At 41.7% G+C, this 17,156-nt stretch overlaps 1 protein-coding gene and 1 pseudogene across 1 annotated transcript in view; one reads left to right on the top strand and one right to left on the bottom strand.

The window, feature by feature from the left end:
* The window catches only part of LOC149210474 (uncharacterized), a 155,448-nt gene that overhangs the window by 17,117 nt on the left and 121,175 nt on the right, over positions 1 to 17,156 (top strand). The window lies entirely within an intron of this gene.
* The window catches only part of LOC149210476 (uncharacterized), a 91,750-nt pseudogene that overhangs the window by 10,911 nt on the left and 63,683 nt on the right, over positions 1 to 17,156 (bottom strand).

The raw sequence follows: 17,156 nt of genomic DNA, 5'->3' as shown, positions 1-17,156 counted from the left end.
AATCCCTTTAACCAAACAACTGATTCCATGTGTCCCTTCAATGTATGCAGTTCTCTCAACCTGCACAAGGTCAAACTAATTCCATGTGTCCCTTCAATGTATGCAGTTCTCTCAACCTACACAAGTACTATTAGCATCAACATGTTTTTCCATTCCCGACAAAATGGCTAAGTGAAGCAGAATTCAGATATTCTAGATAAATAACTTGAGTATACTTTCTTGCATGAAGCAAATGGAAGGGGTCACTCGTGTGCAGTGTTTTAAAACAATGGTTCTTTCCCAAGGTTGTTTCCAAAATACAAATTTTTTTCTCCTATAATTGAATAGGCATGAGGATTGAATTTTTTGTTTTACTGATCATCAAATAGTTGTAAATATTAAAAACAAGTTTTTCTTGCTTCAGATCATTGGTGAAATGGAATTGAATGCAAGCCATGTAGATTTTCCTAAATAATAAAACTTGTGCAAAAACACAGAGAACACACTTTTTGCTCAGGGCATGGTATTTATAATCTTCAAATCATTTTCAAAATGCAAAGACTCAAATCAATTTGGTTTTTCTCATGAAATAGGATTAGGGCGACAACAAAAAGTCTGAAAGCATTATGCATTTCCATGATTTGTTACCTTGCAATTTTTGCACGTCTTCTGGCTTGCTTTGCAATCATGGATGAACGCCCAATAGAAGTGTAGGCATTAGGAGCAATCAGACCATGTAAAGTTCTCTAAGCAAGTGCCAATTTGGCTTCTTTGTCCTCTCTCCTGTAATCCTTCTTTGTTTTGAAAGCCATTTGCATGATGTCATTGTTACCAAAATGAGTATTTGCAAGAGAAGAATATATGCTACAGGGAAAATTTTCCGACACAACAAAATAGAAAACTTATGAAGAGTGGAGAATGCCTGAAACTGACCTTCCTCTCAAAGAGCAATTCCCAAGCTTGTCCACTAAGAGTGTAACGCACTGCAAACTTGATTATATCTAAATGAACATAGAATACCACACTGTAAAGCCAGATCACTCCAACCCATCCCCAGTCGATTCCTTTTATGGAAGCAAATCCCCAGTGTGCATATACTGCTATCAACGTTCCAATCTGAAATGAAGATATTTAAACACGATGAAATTTGCACAGAGAGATAATACTGGGCTTGAAAGAAGGAACAGTGAAAAGGCAGTCTGCATCCTCAATGTTTAATGGATTTTTTTAAATGGACACTCATATTGTATCGATTTTTGGAGCTTTCACGAGAGGAGTGGCCTTGAGAATGGCGTGGGGGCCCACCGTCTTATATTCAAAAGAGCAGTCATGCATATCAGTGTACTTGTGTTGAGCGCAGAAAAGGTCACCACAACGACACTTAAAGCCTGTCAGCCCCACCTGCCTATTGCACGTAAAACACCTCTGCTTGCTCTTCCTCGGTTGTTCCTCCTCGTCCTGTTCATGTTTCTCCACCTTATGTTCTATCAAGCTGGATGGGGATGTGCCAATGGCCATCTCCACCATTGCGAATACTTCCACCATTGGGGCGTCGCTACTTGAGGGCACCATGAGGAGCCTCATAAATGGGTAATTATATGGGCTCATTTTACCTCCTAACCTAGTCAAATCAACCATTCTCTTAGCTTATTGTATGATTTTCTGATTATATTTATGCTTTATTATGCCATGTGGTCTAACATGTATTTAATGCAGATTATTGATGGAATTCGAGGTCAAAGTCAAGGATCTAGTGGTCAAACTGTAGTAATAACTCGAAGTAGACAGAGGAGAGGACTTATAGGAGGGAATCCCCCTCATTTATTGCTCCTCACTTTGAATTCCCCTTCATTCAGCTCAGAGTACAAGCAACTGAATCATGCACTAGAAGGCAACTGAGCAAGTGGAAGATGATTGAGAGTTATCTCGAGTTTTGGGAGCCAAGCCTCCCTGATTTTAAGGAAGTTGTTAGTAGCTTCAGATGTATAAGTAGAGATGCCTAGGGCCTCACTAGGGTTGGATTTTTTTCTTGTGTAAACTCTGCTCAAATTTCGAGCTTACTATTTTGTGACAGTTCTATGTAATCTTGCTATTTTTTGATAATGAAGATGGAATCCTTTTTGAGCTAGCACTGAGTTACCTCAATGGGCTGAAGCTCTTGGGTTAGGGCCCAATCCAAGTAGCCAAGCTCCTCTTTACTTGTGTTTGTATACTTTACTTTAGTTTGTAGATTAGTTTGCTGTTAGATGTATTTCTCTTATGATTAAGAATAGGTTGCTTTTGATGATTTAGTAGTTTGCTTCCATTTGTGCTTTCTGTAGTAGGTTAAGAAGTGATCAGAGAAGATTCAAAAGGCTAGAAACAGTGTCTTGGCCTCTCTTCGTCCCTCTAGGACCATGATTTGAGGCAAAGAATCTCTTGTTGCCCCCAAAACACAGATTTTCCTCATTCTAGGACTTCTAGTGTTTGCAGCCCTCTAGTAGGTTAATAGTCCAGTTTTTCTCAGCTTTAGATCTTCTTTATCATGTTCACTTCCTGATTTGCAATATTCCTTTGGCATGCTCTTACAACATTTTTCAGCATTTCCTTATCTACATCATAGTTTAGGCCATTTTAATGCAAAACTCTGTTTTTCCTAAGATGCACTTATTTCATTGGTTGCTTGATTTTTTTGGTTGACTGTTAGTTTCTATGCAGCAGATCTCTTCCAGCAGTAGGCCATCTTACCAGTAGTCACACTCCATCTGATCCAAGCCCTATAGATCTCCCAAACCTCACCTCAATTCTGCCCTAGTTTTCCTTCATTTTCCATAGAACTTCTTCCTCTCTCCTTGAGCAAACCCAATCATATTTCTCTCTCCTGGTGATTCATGGTAGACCTTAGGCACCCTAACACCTCATTCCAACCTTCATCCACCTTTTCCACCCACTCTCACACCCTAAAAACAACGAAAACTTCTCTCGGCCTCCTCTTGTAGGCCTGCTGTAGTTTCCTTGTTTTCCTCCTGTGGTTTCCCTGTGTCCTCCTGTAGTTTTTCCTGTAGACTTTCTTTTGAAGACCGAGTGTTGGAAAAGCCTCCAGAAGGCCACCTAAGACCTCCTAATATCCATCCACACCATCCTACATCCTCCCAAGCTCCAAAACCGCCTTCTAATGCCACCTGTTCACTGCCACACTCACACACAATAAATTAGATGCATGTTAAATTCACATAAAAACACATAAAAATCTAAAAATATGTCTTTGCTTATTTACTTCCAGAAATAGCATGGTTAGATGTTGTTTACTTCCTTGAGTAGGTAATGTCATTTCTTTCATGGTTTTCGTATTGTTTTTGGCAAAAGTAGAATTAGCTTGTTAATTAGGGTTTACTAGGCTTTGCTTTACATTCCAGTCTTTCTCCTTTCTGCAGTTAGAATAGCATCTGTAGAGTAATATTTCTTTCTTTTCATCACACATAGAGCTTCTTCTGAAATCTATAGAAGTTGGCTTGAGCTCCTAGTGATCTCGTGTCGGCTGACCAAGTGACAACCTACAGTGAGAACTAGTACTTGTGCATATAGCATCGACGCTTCCAAGTTTGTTACGAACTACCGTGTTGATAAAAGTAAAGTTGGTAGCCCAGAAGTTGCAGCATTCTTGCTGCAATATTGATGCTCACCATTTTTTGGCGCCATTTCTGGGGAAGCGTCAGAGTATTCTGTGATTACTGCTTTCTTCTATTTCCTATTGTAACATTATGCTAATAGTTTATTTCGGCAAAAGTAGACTAGTCATTTCTTTTCTTTCAGTTCTGCATTTCCTTGCTTTCCTTTTCAATTCTGCAAATTTCCATTCAGCAAGTTCATTTCAGCTAGTTGCAATTTGTTTTGTTCAAGCATAATTTCAGTTTATGTAGGTACTTTCAGTGTGGGAAAAAGAAACAAAAAACAACCAAAAATATTTCCTTTCATGCCTCGTAGGAGTAGAGATAACTTAGGAAAATTTTTGCCCAACACCCCCACTGCTTCACACAGTCAATCTTCTCTCTTCTTCGGTGGCTACAATCAAGAAGAACCCTTAGGTGGGCATCCAGACATATTTGAAGAACCTATAGGGGAAGAAGAAGAAGAAAACATTCCTCTGGAGCCAATGGCTGAAAATAGAAATGCTAGGGGAAATGGAGAGAGAATAGAGGGCACCTTCCCCATTCGGGAGACCAATGGGGACACCAAAATGAAGAATATAAGTCCTTCAACCCTACCTCGCTTCCATGGTCTAACTACAGAAGATCCTGACACCTTCTTGTTCGAGTTTGCTGTCATTTGTCGAACTTATGACTATGCAGAAGATGAGCAAAAGTTGAAATTGTTCCCTTCTACTCTCAAGGATGTAGCATTGCGCTGGTTCATGGGATTACTTGGCAATAACATTACAACTTGGGCTCAGATGCAGCAGGCCTTTAACAACAAGTATCAAGACTATTGTAGGTCAAAAGAAACTAAAGAAGAAAACTTCCAAATGACCATAGGAAGTGATGAGTCCTTGGAAGACTATGAAGAGAGGTTCCAACCCAGTGACAAAAGGGCCAGGTGTACACTTGACCCTGAGTCTCTGAAGTTGGTCCTTCTCAGGGGAATTCGGGAAGACCTTTTAGACACCCTCCATCTACTAGTCGGGGGAGACATCTACCAATTATCCTATGAGGACATAAAGACTGTTTTTAGAAGCCATTCTAGAGCAGCCAAAAAGAAAGGTAGGGGGAGTCAACCCATAGCTAGTACCTCTTCTTCCAATTCATCCATCAAAGGTGAAATTGGAAACATGCTGGAAGACTTCAAGAGTGAGATGTTGCAGACTCTTTCCATGCAAATGGATACCTTACATATCAAAAGAAAATAAGAGGAAGCAGAGAGGGCTTTGGCCATTTTTTGTCCTAGATGCACCAAGAGGCATCCTAGGAATGAATGCCCATTGAACTCTATAGAAGTTTGTTCAGTCTGTGAAGAAGATCATTCTACAGATAAGTGCCCTTCCTTGCCCAGACTTAAAGTTGTATACCAAGGGGCCGAAGGAGTCACTGAACACATCTATTACATAAACCAAAGGAGGCCGCATGGACCTAGACCATGCCAGCAGGGGATGCAAGGGACATCTCAGGCACTACAACCCCAACCAAGTCACCTCCATACCTTCTTGGGGCCCCCCTACTCATCCTTCCTGGTCCACGCTCCTCCTTGGTCCTTCACATCTCAATATCATGCCCAAATAGCCACCCATTCATTTCAATCCTATGCTCAGCCGCAACCTCAGTGGAATGCATCTCATCAGGGGTGGAGGCCCCAATACAACTCTATTCCCACTCTTCTGCCTCCACAACCTCCCCAACCACAACCGTTACCTTCTACTCCACCAAGGCAACCCCAAATGCCTGCCCAGCGAAATCTGAACCCGAACAACAGATAGGCTCAACAAGTGTATAGTGGGGAACCATCATGTCTAACTTATGTTGTGGAGATTCAAGAAATTAACTTGAGATCCGGGAAAGTTCTCCCAGATAGCCAACCTCCACCCAGGGAGGTTGAGGAAGATAAAGAGGAAAGCGAACCTAAAGCAAATCCACCCTTTCCTGAGAGACTATCCATTACAATCTAGCCTACCCCAAAAGAGACTGAACTCCTTCGAGAATTGAAACATTTATGTGTGAAGATACCACTTCTCCAAGCCATAAAATATGTGCCTATCTATAATAGGTTGATCAAAAAGAAGTGCTTTAGGCATCCAGGAAGGCGCAAGAGAGATGCCCCAACCATAAATGTCATAGGACAACTGTCCGACATGATGTTGGGGCAGATAATCTGTCCAAAATATCTGGACCCTGGAAGCCCAGTAGTTGATGCCCACATCAATGGCACAATGGTCCCACATACCTTGAGATCTAGGAGCTGCCATTAATGTGATGACAAAGGACACAATGTTCAAACTTAACCTCCAAAGCTCCTTGAGGAAGACCATGACAGTGCCGCAGCTAGCAGACCGCTCCATTGTGACCCCTGAGAGGATTGTGGAAGATGTGATGGTCTCCATCGATTCTTGGGAGTTCCTTGCTGATTTCTTAGTTCTCCAGCCAAAGGCAAAGCTCACTTGGTATCCTCTCATTCTGGGAAGACCCTGGTTGGCTATAGCCGATGCCTACATCAGCTGCCGAGCTGGGAACATGACCATAAAGAATGGGCACATGTCCAAGCAGTTAATCCTATATCCTCCTGCCCAACCCTTACTAGAACATTATCTACCTCCTCTCTGGTTGGAGGAGGAGGATGAAAATGAAGTTTATTCTGCACCACTTTGTACATTAGAAATCGCCATGGGGGGAAAACCGTAAGATGGGGATGATATGATTGAAAATTTGATTCAGAATCTGCCTCCCAGTGTATCACCATTAGAAGAAATAGTAAGAGAAACCCAAAACAACCTCGCAACTAATCTCTGTGTGGCCGACCCCATTTCTCTCCGTGTTAAAGATATAGAGTTCGGCCCAGAAATAACATTGAAAATCAATCCATCCCTATCTACTTCCCAGGAGAAGGAGCTATGAAACATACTGAGAAAACATCTAGATTCCTTCACCTGGAGTTATAAGGAGATGAAGGGAGTGCACTCTTCAGTATGTACTCATCATATATACATCAAGGAATATTGCAAGCCAGTCAGGCAACTTCAAAAGAGGATGAACCCAACACTTAAAGATATTGTTAAGGAAGAACTACAGAAATTGCTTGATGTAAGATTCATCTATCCCATCTCTGACAGTGAATGGGTCTCACCTTTGGTGCTAGTGCCAAAGAAAAAGGGTAAGTGGAGAATCTGTGTCGACAATCGGGAATTGAACAAAGCCACTAAAAAGGACCATTTTCCTTTACCTTTCATAGATTAAGTGTTAGACGGTCTAGCAGGGAAAAAGTTTTTCTCCTTCCTAGATGGGTTTAGCGGGTACAATCAGATTCAAATTAGTCCGAAAGACCAAGATAAGACCACTTTCACTTGTCCTTGGGGTACCTTTGCATACCGAGTCCTTCCTTTTGGTTTGTGCAACGCTCTAGCCACTTTCCAAAGAGCGGTATTGAGTATATTTTCTGAACTGGTTCATGATGCAGTAGAAATATACATGGATGATTTTACTCCTTATGGTTCTGACTTTTAGGAAGCTTTATCTAACCTATGAAAAGTTCTAGATAAGTGTATGGAGATGAACCTGTCCTCAGTCCAGAAAAATGTGAATTTTTGATGACTGAAGGGACCGTGCTAGGTCATGCAATATTTTAACAAGGACTGCAGGTGGACCCCAACAAAATTGCCATCATCCAAAGGGTCCCACCTCCTCAAAAGGTGAAAGATGTCAGAAGTTTCCTAGGCTTAGCTGGATATTACAGGAGATTCATTAAAGACTTTAGCAAGATAGCCTCTCCTTTGTTTGGCCTCCTAGGCAAATATGTTGAGTTCATATGGTCAGAAAATTGTGAAGAAGCCTTAGATACCTTGAAGAGTAAGCTAGTAACTGCCCCCAATTCTTAGAGGCCCAAATTGGGCTCTACCCTTTCACATTCACACAGATGCTTCGAACAAAGCAATAGGAGCAGCCTTAGGACAAATTGATGAAAAGTTACCTTATGCCATATACTTTATAAGCAAAAACTTGTCAAAGGCAGAGTTAAACTATATAGTGACCGAGAAGGAACTCCTAGCTGTCGTGCATTCCTTAAAAAAATTCAGACATTATATCATCGGCTATTAAACTTTTGTGCACACTGATCATGCTGCAATTAGATATTTAAAGAAAAAACTAGATGTAAATGCTTTTATTATTAGATGGTTTCTTTTACTGCAGCAGTTTGATCTGACCATTTTTGATAAGCCTGGTAAAGAGAATGTTGTTGCTGACTTTTTGTCTAGAGTAAATTTGCCTGCAGGTGAAGAAGGATTGGTGGATGACTAAATGCCAGATGAACACCTATTTGCCATATTAGTACTCTCTCCATGGTTTGCTGATATAGCAAACTACTTGGTTTCAACACAGTTCCCACCACACCTATCCTCAAAAGAGAAGAGCAAGATAGTAAGGAAAAGTGCCCCTTTCACCTGGATTGGAGGCAATCTCTTCAAACTTGGCCCAGATTAGATCTCGAGAAGATGTGTCAGGGAGGAGGAAGTCTTTGACATCCTCCTGACCCTGTCATGATGGGCCTTGTGGAGGTCATTTTGTAGCAAAGAGAACCGCCTTCAAGATATTGCAAGCAGGCTACTACTGGCCCACTCTTCATTAGGATGTGACGAGATACACGAGCCAGTGTGATCGGTGGCAGAGGATGGGGAAACCCACTCCAAAGGATGAAATACCCATGCAACCTCAAGTGAACTTTGAGCCATTTGAGAAGTGGGGCATGGACTTTGTGGGGCCTATCAACCCCCCTTCAAAGCAGAAGCAGTACATCATTGTGTGCACCGACTACCTGACAAAGTGGGCTGAGAAAAAAGCAATAAAAGCAGTGACAGAGGAAAAAGTAGCTGAGTTTTTGAGGGAAAACATATTTTACAAGTTCGGGTATCCGAGAGAGTTGGTCACAGACCAAGGCAGTCAGTTCACTTCCAACTTGATTGAAGACCTACTCACACATCATAAGATCAAGCACAAGACTTCCACCCCTTACCATCCACAAGCCAATGGGCAAGTGGAGGTCACTAACAGAGCATTGGAAGGGATCCTAACCAAGGTAGTGAGCAGCAACAAAAAAGATTGGGCAGACAGATTAGTTGAGGCCACTTGGGCCTACAACACAACATGGAAGACCACCACCGGGCTCACACCCTATGAACTGGTCTATGGGAAGAAGACTTTGCTGTCAATAGAGTTTGAATTCAATACCCTAAGGATGGCAGCTCAGCTGGACCTAGACCTCAGCCATGCACAGAAGGAGAGATTACTTTAGCTCAATGGATTGGATGAATACAGATTGCAAGCCCTTCTCCATACAAAGGTAGTTCAAGTTCAGAGAAAGATATGGCATGACAGAAATATCAGGGAGAAGCAATTCCAAGAAGGAGATTGGGCACTACTCTATGATTCAAGATACAATGATTTTAAAGGCAAGCTGAAGACAAGATGGCTGGGCCCCTACACTATGGATAAATGCAATGACAATGGTTCAGTTTTGATCAGAACCATTGATGATGAAGCCATCCCCATGCTTGTCAATGGACATCAGTTGAAAGTCTACAGGAAACCCCTCTCCAAGTGAGAGTTTATTGAAGATTTAAATAAAATAGTGATGGTAGTGGAGCATGTCTTACCTTCCACTTCACCCACTCACTAAAGAAAAAAGAGAAAAAATAAGAACTCAAGTGAAAACCTCCATGAGGTGCTTGAGTCCCATCATTGGGTTGAAAACCTCTTCTGAGGTGGCCTAGTGATGTCAAAAAAAAGGGAAAAGAATAAGATCCCTAGGTGAAAACCTCCCTTGGAGGCACCCAGGGTAGGAAATTAAGGTGAAAACCTCTCTGAGATGCCCTAGTTGTTTTCAAAAAAAAAAAAAAAATATTGCATTGCGGGTTTGTAGGAGGACTACAGGGAGCAGAAGAAGGTGCCAAGGGGACCCTGACATTCATACCAACATCCATCTCATCTTCTCCACACCTTCCTCCATCATCTTTAGCATCTCTTTCACCCCACTGTACCTCTTCTTCCAAAACTGTGTTTTCTACAAGAGGCTCTATTTTTTCTAGAGGAGGTTCCTGTAGGAATTATAGAGAGCCAAAAGTGTCTACAGAAGGCAGTTTGAGGGACAAGAAAAGCTTCATGAGGAACTTATAATCCCTCTTACCATCTTCAAACCTCCTTGCCATCATTTCCAAGCCTGCATCACACTCCAACCATCATTATTATTTCTTTCCAAGGAAAAAACACAGAAAAACAGTTTTTCAGTTTTGAAAAAAACTAAAATAAAAGGAGGAAAAGGCACCATTAACTGTACCTGAAGTTTACCTACTATCCCTCCATCATTCATCTCCACCTCTGGCATCATTCTCGAGCTCCAAGCACATGGAAATAGCTAAAGTTTCAAGGGGAGAAACAACTACAGGAGCTCTTGTAGGAATTCCTGTAGCAGCTGATCCCATAGAAGTCTAGCACCAACAGAAAGGGACCACATCTAAAGCAAGAAAAGACACATGCAGCTCAAATACAACAAAAGAAAAACCTGCAAAAACATACAACAACACATCAGCAAGTAGAGACAGCATGCATGAAGGAAAATGAAGGCATGCAACAGAGAAAGCCACAACACCTCACAGTGGATGGCAGCGAATACACTCGGATCACAGGTAAGTAGTTAAGTCACTCCTCTATCTGCATTTGTGTAATTAGGAACCATATGAAGGAAACGAGATGGTTGAAATCGAAAGAAGGAAAGGTGGTCAGTTAACTTGGCCACCTTCATTTAGTTGACTCCACTTAACTGAGATGTCACCCACACATGCGCACAATCAACTCAAGCAAAAGATGCTAAGGACAGGTAGTGGGAGGAAGAGTTAACTATGATTCATTAATGAGGGGATGATTGCGAGGTAGGGTCATGATGACCAAGCAGGTGGGGACCAACGATCCTAATCCAGGCAACGTACACCTTGCCATCTCAACACTCATAACCAAAAATAGCCATAAAAGGTAATGAGCACTCCTCCCCACGCATTCTCACCACCTTTTCTTCAGTTTCTCCTAGTAAATCAGTCACACAGCAATCTTCTTATGCCTCCATAGCCTCGTATCCACCATCCTCCATTGATTTCCTCCATATTTTTTCTCTCGGCATTTTCTACAGGAGCACCTACAGGAAATCTACAAGAGGGACAACAGACTTCTACAGGAGGGGTAGTGAGCCATTTTGAAGGGAGGAAACGTGATTTTTAGCACGAATTTCAGTCTAAAGAGGTAGGGTTCATGAATGCCCTTTGTTGAATGTCAAATTGTGAAAGAGTTGGTCTCAAATTGAAGATAAAATGAGTCTTTAAGAGGGTGGAAATACATAAAAAAAAGTTATATTTTTTCTTGAAAAAAAAACAGTCCCCTTTGTTTTTCCATTTTCACTCAAAATTCTTTGTCTCCACCTCCATATCTGGTTTTTCAAAAGAAGTACAGGCAGTATGATAGTGGGGTTTATGAGAAAAGAGCGCACTAACTCCACTAGACTCCATGCACATCCTCAAGTGGTGGAAATATTTACAAGGGAAAACTGGATGAATTTCGTTGAGAAGTTTAGAGGGTTTGATGATGAAATTGCCCATGAATTTGCTTTCTCTCTGGTCCCTCACACAAGAACTCATGCTACTGTAACCATTAGAGGCCTCTCCATAGAAACAACCCTTGAATTCATCAGTGGGGTCACTACCCTTCCTCTTGGGCTGCCGTGGAGTAAAGAGGAGAAACCAATTGGCCAGGCTGCTAAGAAGAAATTTCTCCAAGATAATGAAACCCTTGTTGAAGACAAAAATGGAATTAGGAGGGCTAGTATACCATATCCCTGGGATGAGGTTAACTACCAAGTGATCAAATACATTTCTTGTGAGGGGAGGTACAACATTGTTTATGGATATCATTTCAGAATCTTCCAAGAATTGAGATATGACATGGATACCCCAGCACATCAAAAGCTCAGTATCCCCTACTTTCTCCTTCAGTCCCTCATTAACTCCAGCAACAAATTACAAGAAGGAAATTCACAACAGCTAGCTCACCATGGCCTAATCAAGATCCTAGTAGAAGAAGCCCTCCATACCCTTACACTCCCTATAGCATGGGAAGTTTTCAAAAATATGACAACTGAGGATGACATCAAGGCATTAACCTATGATGTCAGTCCTGCTGTCAGTGAGGAGGGAGAATAGCAAGGAGGAGAAGATGAAGCCAGTGGTGACATAGCAGAGCAAGAGAGGAAGGAAAAGAAATAGAGGAGGGGAGAGTTGAAAAAGAGACAGATAAAGAGGAGGAAAAAGAGACAGAAGAGGGAGAAAAGAAAGCAGAGAGGGCATAGAAAAGAGAAGAGTCCCATGGAACTTTGGAAAGAGAAGCAGCAGCTGCCCTCACTGCCCTTAGTACACCAGGCAAGCAGAAGCAGAAGAGGAAAGGAACAACCCCCATGTATTTCAGGGCAAGGAAGAGTACCAGAATTAAAACAGGCAAACCTCAGCCCTCATCAAAGACTCCCATTAACATTGAAGATTCACCATCTACCAAGGTGAAAGAATCTCCTTCCAAGACACCCATAACCTATGAAAGGAGGACTACAAGATCTTCTACATGGAAGGGAAAGACAATTCGACAGGACCCAAAACCAGACCTATAGGAGGCTAAAACAGTCCTACAGGAGACACAAAAACTTGAGGAAAAGATAGGAGGACAGCCAAAGGTGAAAGAGGAAGCAAAAGAGCTATAAGAACCTAACCCCCAACCTAATGTTGACTCCTATTACAGACTACTTGAGGGAGGCAAGATAATCCCACAGAAATTTTCAATTCCACTGTTTTTAGAATTGGAAAAAGAGAGAGGGAGAACACATAGGTGGATGCAGATAGCCAAGTCCAAAGGAGTTGAGGATATTGGCCACATGGAAGACAAAATCAGGGAAATGGGCAGGGAATTGAGTGCTATCAGAGACAGAGAAGCCATTACAAGAAGCCACCTTGAGCATGAGAATGAATTACTAAGGAGGCCGCGACAGGAGAAAGAGACTCATTTGGCATACATGGCCAGCTTGTCCATAGAAGACTACAATGCAGAACACCAGCGAAATCTTATGGCCTGTATCTGAAGGATCAATGGCTTCAATTCCAAATAAAAACTTTGGCACAAAGAGGTAGCATGCCTTTCCAAAACTACAGGCAGTTCATGGATTTGTGTGACCAAAGCACCTCCGAGGACAAAGCAAAGATGGCAGAGTTTTGTCTACACAACATGGACCTCACAGACCTGAATGTATGGGACCCCAATGCCAAGCTAGGGGATCTGCAATTAATGGCCATGGCGTCACGGATGAACCATGAAGAATTTAGGGAAACATAAATGAAAAGATTGTTAATAAAAGAGCAGAATGAACCATTGATGATAAGAGTTGAGCCATCAAATCCTATGACACTCATCAGCACACACAACCTGCTTGCCAATGACCCTCAGATTTCCCCTAAATATCTAGCCAATCAGGAACAAGCCATTGCACACTTTGAAGATATGCATAGGCTACTTGGGGATGACTGTATGCATGCATGCATGAGAAGATGGAACACCCTACCCCACAGCTTGCAGATCAGAGAATACCATTCCCCCATGAGGCTAAAGGAGGCATTGAGAAGAGTGCCAATGTACAAACACTCCATGCAAAGGCTGAAGGTCAACTGGATTGGCCTCAAACTGAGTCCTCCACTCATATTAGGCATGCTGGAAGGCAGAAGAGAAGAAGAAGAGGAGCAGTGGAAGGACATAGGCAGAAAGGCAGGATTCTATGGAGAACATGAGTAGACCATATTAGAAGCCTGTAATGCTAGGGAGGCCACCAGGGCCATGAAAGACGAAGAGATTGACTAGGTTGCTCAGAGGATGAGCAACACCTTCAGTGGGGGGGTGATGATGAGCCTCGTAAATGGGTAATTATATGGGCTCATTTTACCTCATAACATAGTCAAATCAACCATTCTCTTAGCTTATTGTATGATTTTCTGATTATATTTATGCTTATAGGGTGAGTTGAGTTACTTATTATGCCTTGTGGTCTAACATGTATTTAATGCAAATTATTGATGGATTTCGAGGTCAAAGTCAAGGATCTAGTGGTCAAACTATAGCAATAACTCGAAGTAGACAAAGGAGAGGACTTATAAGAGGGAATCCCCCTCATTTATTGCTCCTCACTTTGAATTCCCCTTCATTCAGCTCAGAGTACAAGCAGTGGAATCATGCACTAGAAGGCAATCGAGCAAGTGGAAGATGATTGATAGTTATCTCGAGTTTTGGGAGCCAAGCCTCCTTGATTTTAAGGAAGTTATTGGTAGCTTCAAATGCATAAGTAGAGAGGCCTAGGGCCTCACTAGGGTCAGATTTTTTTCTTGTGTAAACTTTACTCAAATTTCTAGCTTACTATTTTGTGACAGTTTTATGTAATCTTGCCATTTTTTGATAATGAAGATGGAATCCTTTTTGAGCTAGCACTGAGTTACCTCAGAGGGCCGAAGCTCTTGGGTTAGGGCCCAATCCAAGAATCCAATCTCCTCTTTACTTGTGTTTGCATGCTTTACTTCAGTTTGTAGATTAGTTTGCTGTTAGATGTATTTCTCTTATTGTTTCAGGGAAAATTAGTGTCGATTCGAACTGCTAGTCCCACTAAGACGGGTAGTTATCTTAGAAACAAACAATGAAAGCTTTTCAAGATTTCTTTTAAGTGTGATAGATGGAAGAGAAGAAAATAGGACCAACCTGGATCTTCCGCTTTGATCCTAACTTGATTTCTCCTTTCCTTGATAGAATTTTCCACTCCTCTCCTACTTGTCCCGCTTCAAAGAGTACCTGTAGAGTCAAAGTAACATCAAACTATCAAAGAATCTCTATCTAAAACATCATAAACAATACAGAATCAGAAACACATTGATCATACAATTGCATTCATAAACAATAAGATTCACAAATACACGATTATATGGAGGAAAACTCAAAGAACTTTATTAATAGTAATGTAAGAGAGGATTACAACCCAGCTGTCTGATCCAGCATCATCCTCCCAGTTGTAGAAGCCCTCTTCACCTCATGAACAAGCAAATCACCCAACAATGCAATGTCTCTTCTCACCAACAAACCAACAACACTTCCTTACACAATACAAAGTTCCAGCTTCTAGATCTCTTAGATGAGGGATCTGTAACGACCCATCCTTAAATACTCATATTATATGCCTTGTATAAATATATATTAATAAATAAATAAAATTGATATTTATAAAATAGAATAAAAAAAAATCAAGTATTAATATCAAAAATTAATTAACCTAAAAATTCTAAAGTTTGTATTAAAAGAAAACAAACATACATAAAGTGATAAGGTACATACTCAATATTATAAAGTTATATGGTGAAAGGCTAAAGTTTATAAACCTGAATACTCCCCATAAACACATGTACGGGAGGATGACTCATGCTAGAGGAAGCTGTCACCATGGGAGGAAGCGATGGAGTCGCTGGTGTGCAGGGTAGCCGCCGCTTAGCCCAGGCTATAAAACCGCAGAGATGAGGCTGAGAACAGGGGGGAAAAACTGAGAGTGGAGGGCAGGAGCAGAGAATCAGGAGTACAAACCAGAGGGATAAGATTTACCAGTGGAAGAGCTTTAATCGGTCTGAGGTTCTGGGCACGGGGGCAGTGAGCTTCTGCGAGAAGCTTACTGGATTGAGCAGCCATCTGCTCAGTCTGGCTGGGAGGAATTGGTCTCCCGGAAATTGGATCAAAATAGCCACGACATCATCAACGACACCAGTTCAACAGTTCAGTAGCAGAATCAGCAGCAGTTAAGGTAAGTACAAACTTAAATTCTTCATGCTTACTGTATTTCTGTTCTGGTTATTACCGTATATAAGTTTATGGGTACTAATATTAGGATAGAATACCCTGCATTAGGAAAAGGAGGTCACGAGACCACCCTCCTTGACCTCGGTACCAGTAAGATCCGCTTAGCGGGTAAAAATATCAAAACTATACCCGTTTATGAATGTGAAGTTGCAAAAGAAAATTGTGTGTTAAATTCGGTTGTCCACCTCAAAATTTTTATAAAATGTTATGATGTGTTTAGGAACCATTACAATGGTAAGGACGTATGAGCGAAGATGACGTGATCAGGCAGCATCACCACCATTAATGCTGCCACTGTAGCCATCATTAGCCCCATCACCATCGTCACCACCTAGTCCCTTATCAACATCAATCGCCCCAGCGCCAGAGTTGACTGTGATAATGAACTCCTTGGAAGCCTTATTGGAGACATTAAAAGAGTCAACTAAGGCTAAAACCAAAGAGGAATTTCAGCATGTAACCACCAGTTCAGCGGAACTAAAGAATTTTGAGTCCAGAGGGTCGAGAGAAGACATTTCTCGGGAGCTTCAGAAAATTAGACTCCCAGGATTCTCAGGAGGTCGAGCAGGTGAACGCGTTGAAGCATGGTTAGAAGGAATGAACAGATGCTTTAGGTTAAGAGAATATTCTTCTTCATCAAAAACAAAAATTGCCATGTTTCAATTAAAGGAGAGTGCCTTGATTTGGTGGGGAAATCTGGAGAAGCAGCTGCACCTTACATCGGATAATGTACCTTGGGAACTATTTGAGGAAAGGTTCCGCGCAAAATATTTACCTCCATACTTTCAACAACAGTAAGCCAGAGCCTTTCATACATTAATTTAGGGAAATAAAACGGTGGAAGAGTACGAGATAAGGTTTATGGAGCTTGTAAAATATATTCACTACTTAGACTCTGATGAACGTCAAGCTGAATGCTTCATATTTGGGTTAAATGCTCGCATTAGAGCCTTGGTAAGCATGTGGAAACCATCATCAGTAGCCGAGGCAGTCGAATGTGGTCGTTATGCAGAAGAGCACCTTGGAATCAAAAAGGATATGGGGCCAGTAGGGCCTTTACAATCAGGATTTCCAGGAAAGACTCCCCAAAACTTCTTTAGAGGAGATAGCTCGAGGCCACCTTATGGCAATAGGTTTACCCCAAGAAATATAGGGACAAGAGCTCCCATGGTAGTAAACTCTATAGCTGCGGAATCATCAAACACCAGTCCATGGACATCTCGAGGGACTGCCAGTAGAGGAAGGAATTTGAGAGGAATCAACTTGAGAGGACGAAGCTCGTTCTCTAGAAATTCACGTCCTGATTCAAGAGGATCAGCGCAGCTTAATTGTTGGGGCTGTGGAGGACCGCATTTTCAGCGTGACTGCCCAGAAGCTTCATCGAATATATTGCATAGGACTGGAAAGGAACCGATATCAAACAAATGAGGTAATCGTAGAATTCATGCAGTAGTCAACCACGACCAAGCAGCCCATCAATCCAATGTAGTGGAATCTTCAGGTATTATCAATGGTATAAAACTCAAAATCTTATTTTATACT

The sequence above is a fragment of the Pinus tabuliformis genome, chromosome 1_2 (assembly GCF_031772625.1).
Source record: "Pinus tabuliformis cultivar Carrire ecotype Pingquan chromosome 1_2, CPIR1, whole genome shotgun sequence".
In the NCBI taxonomy this organism is placed as follows: domain Eukaryota; kingdom Viridiplantae; phylum Streptophyta; class Pinopsida; order Pinales; family Pinaceae; genus Pinus; species Pinus tabuliformis.
This window is presented reverse-complemented; position numbering and strand designations above follow the sequence as displayed.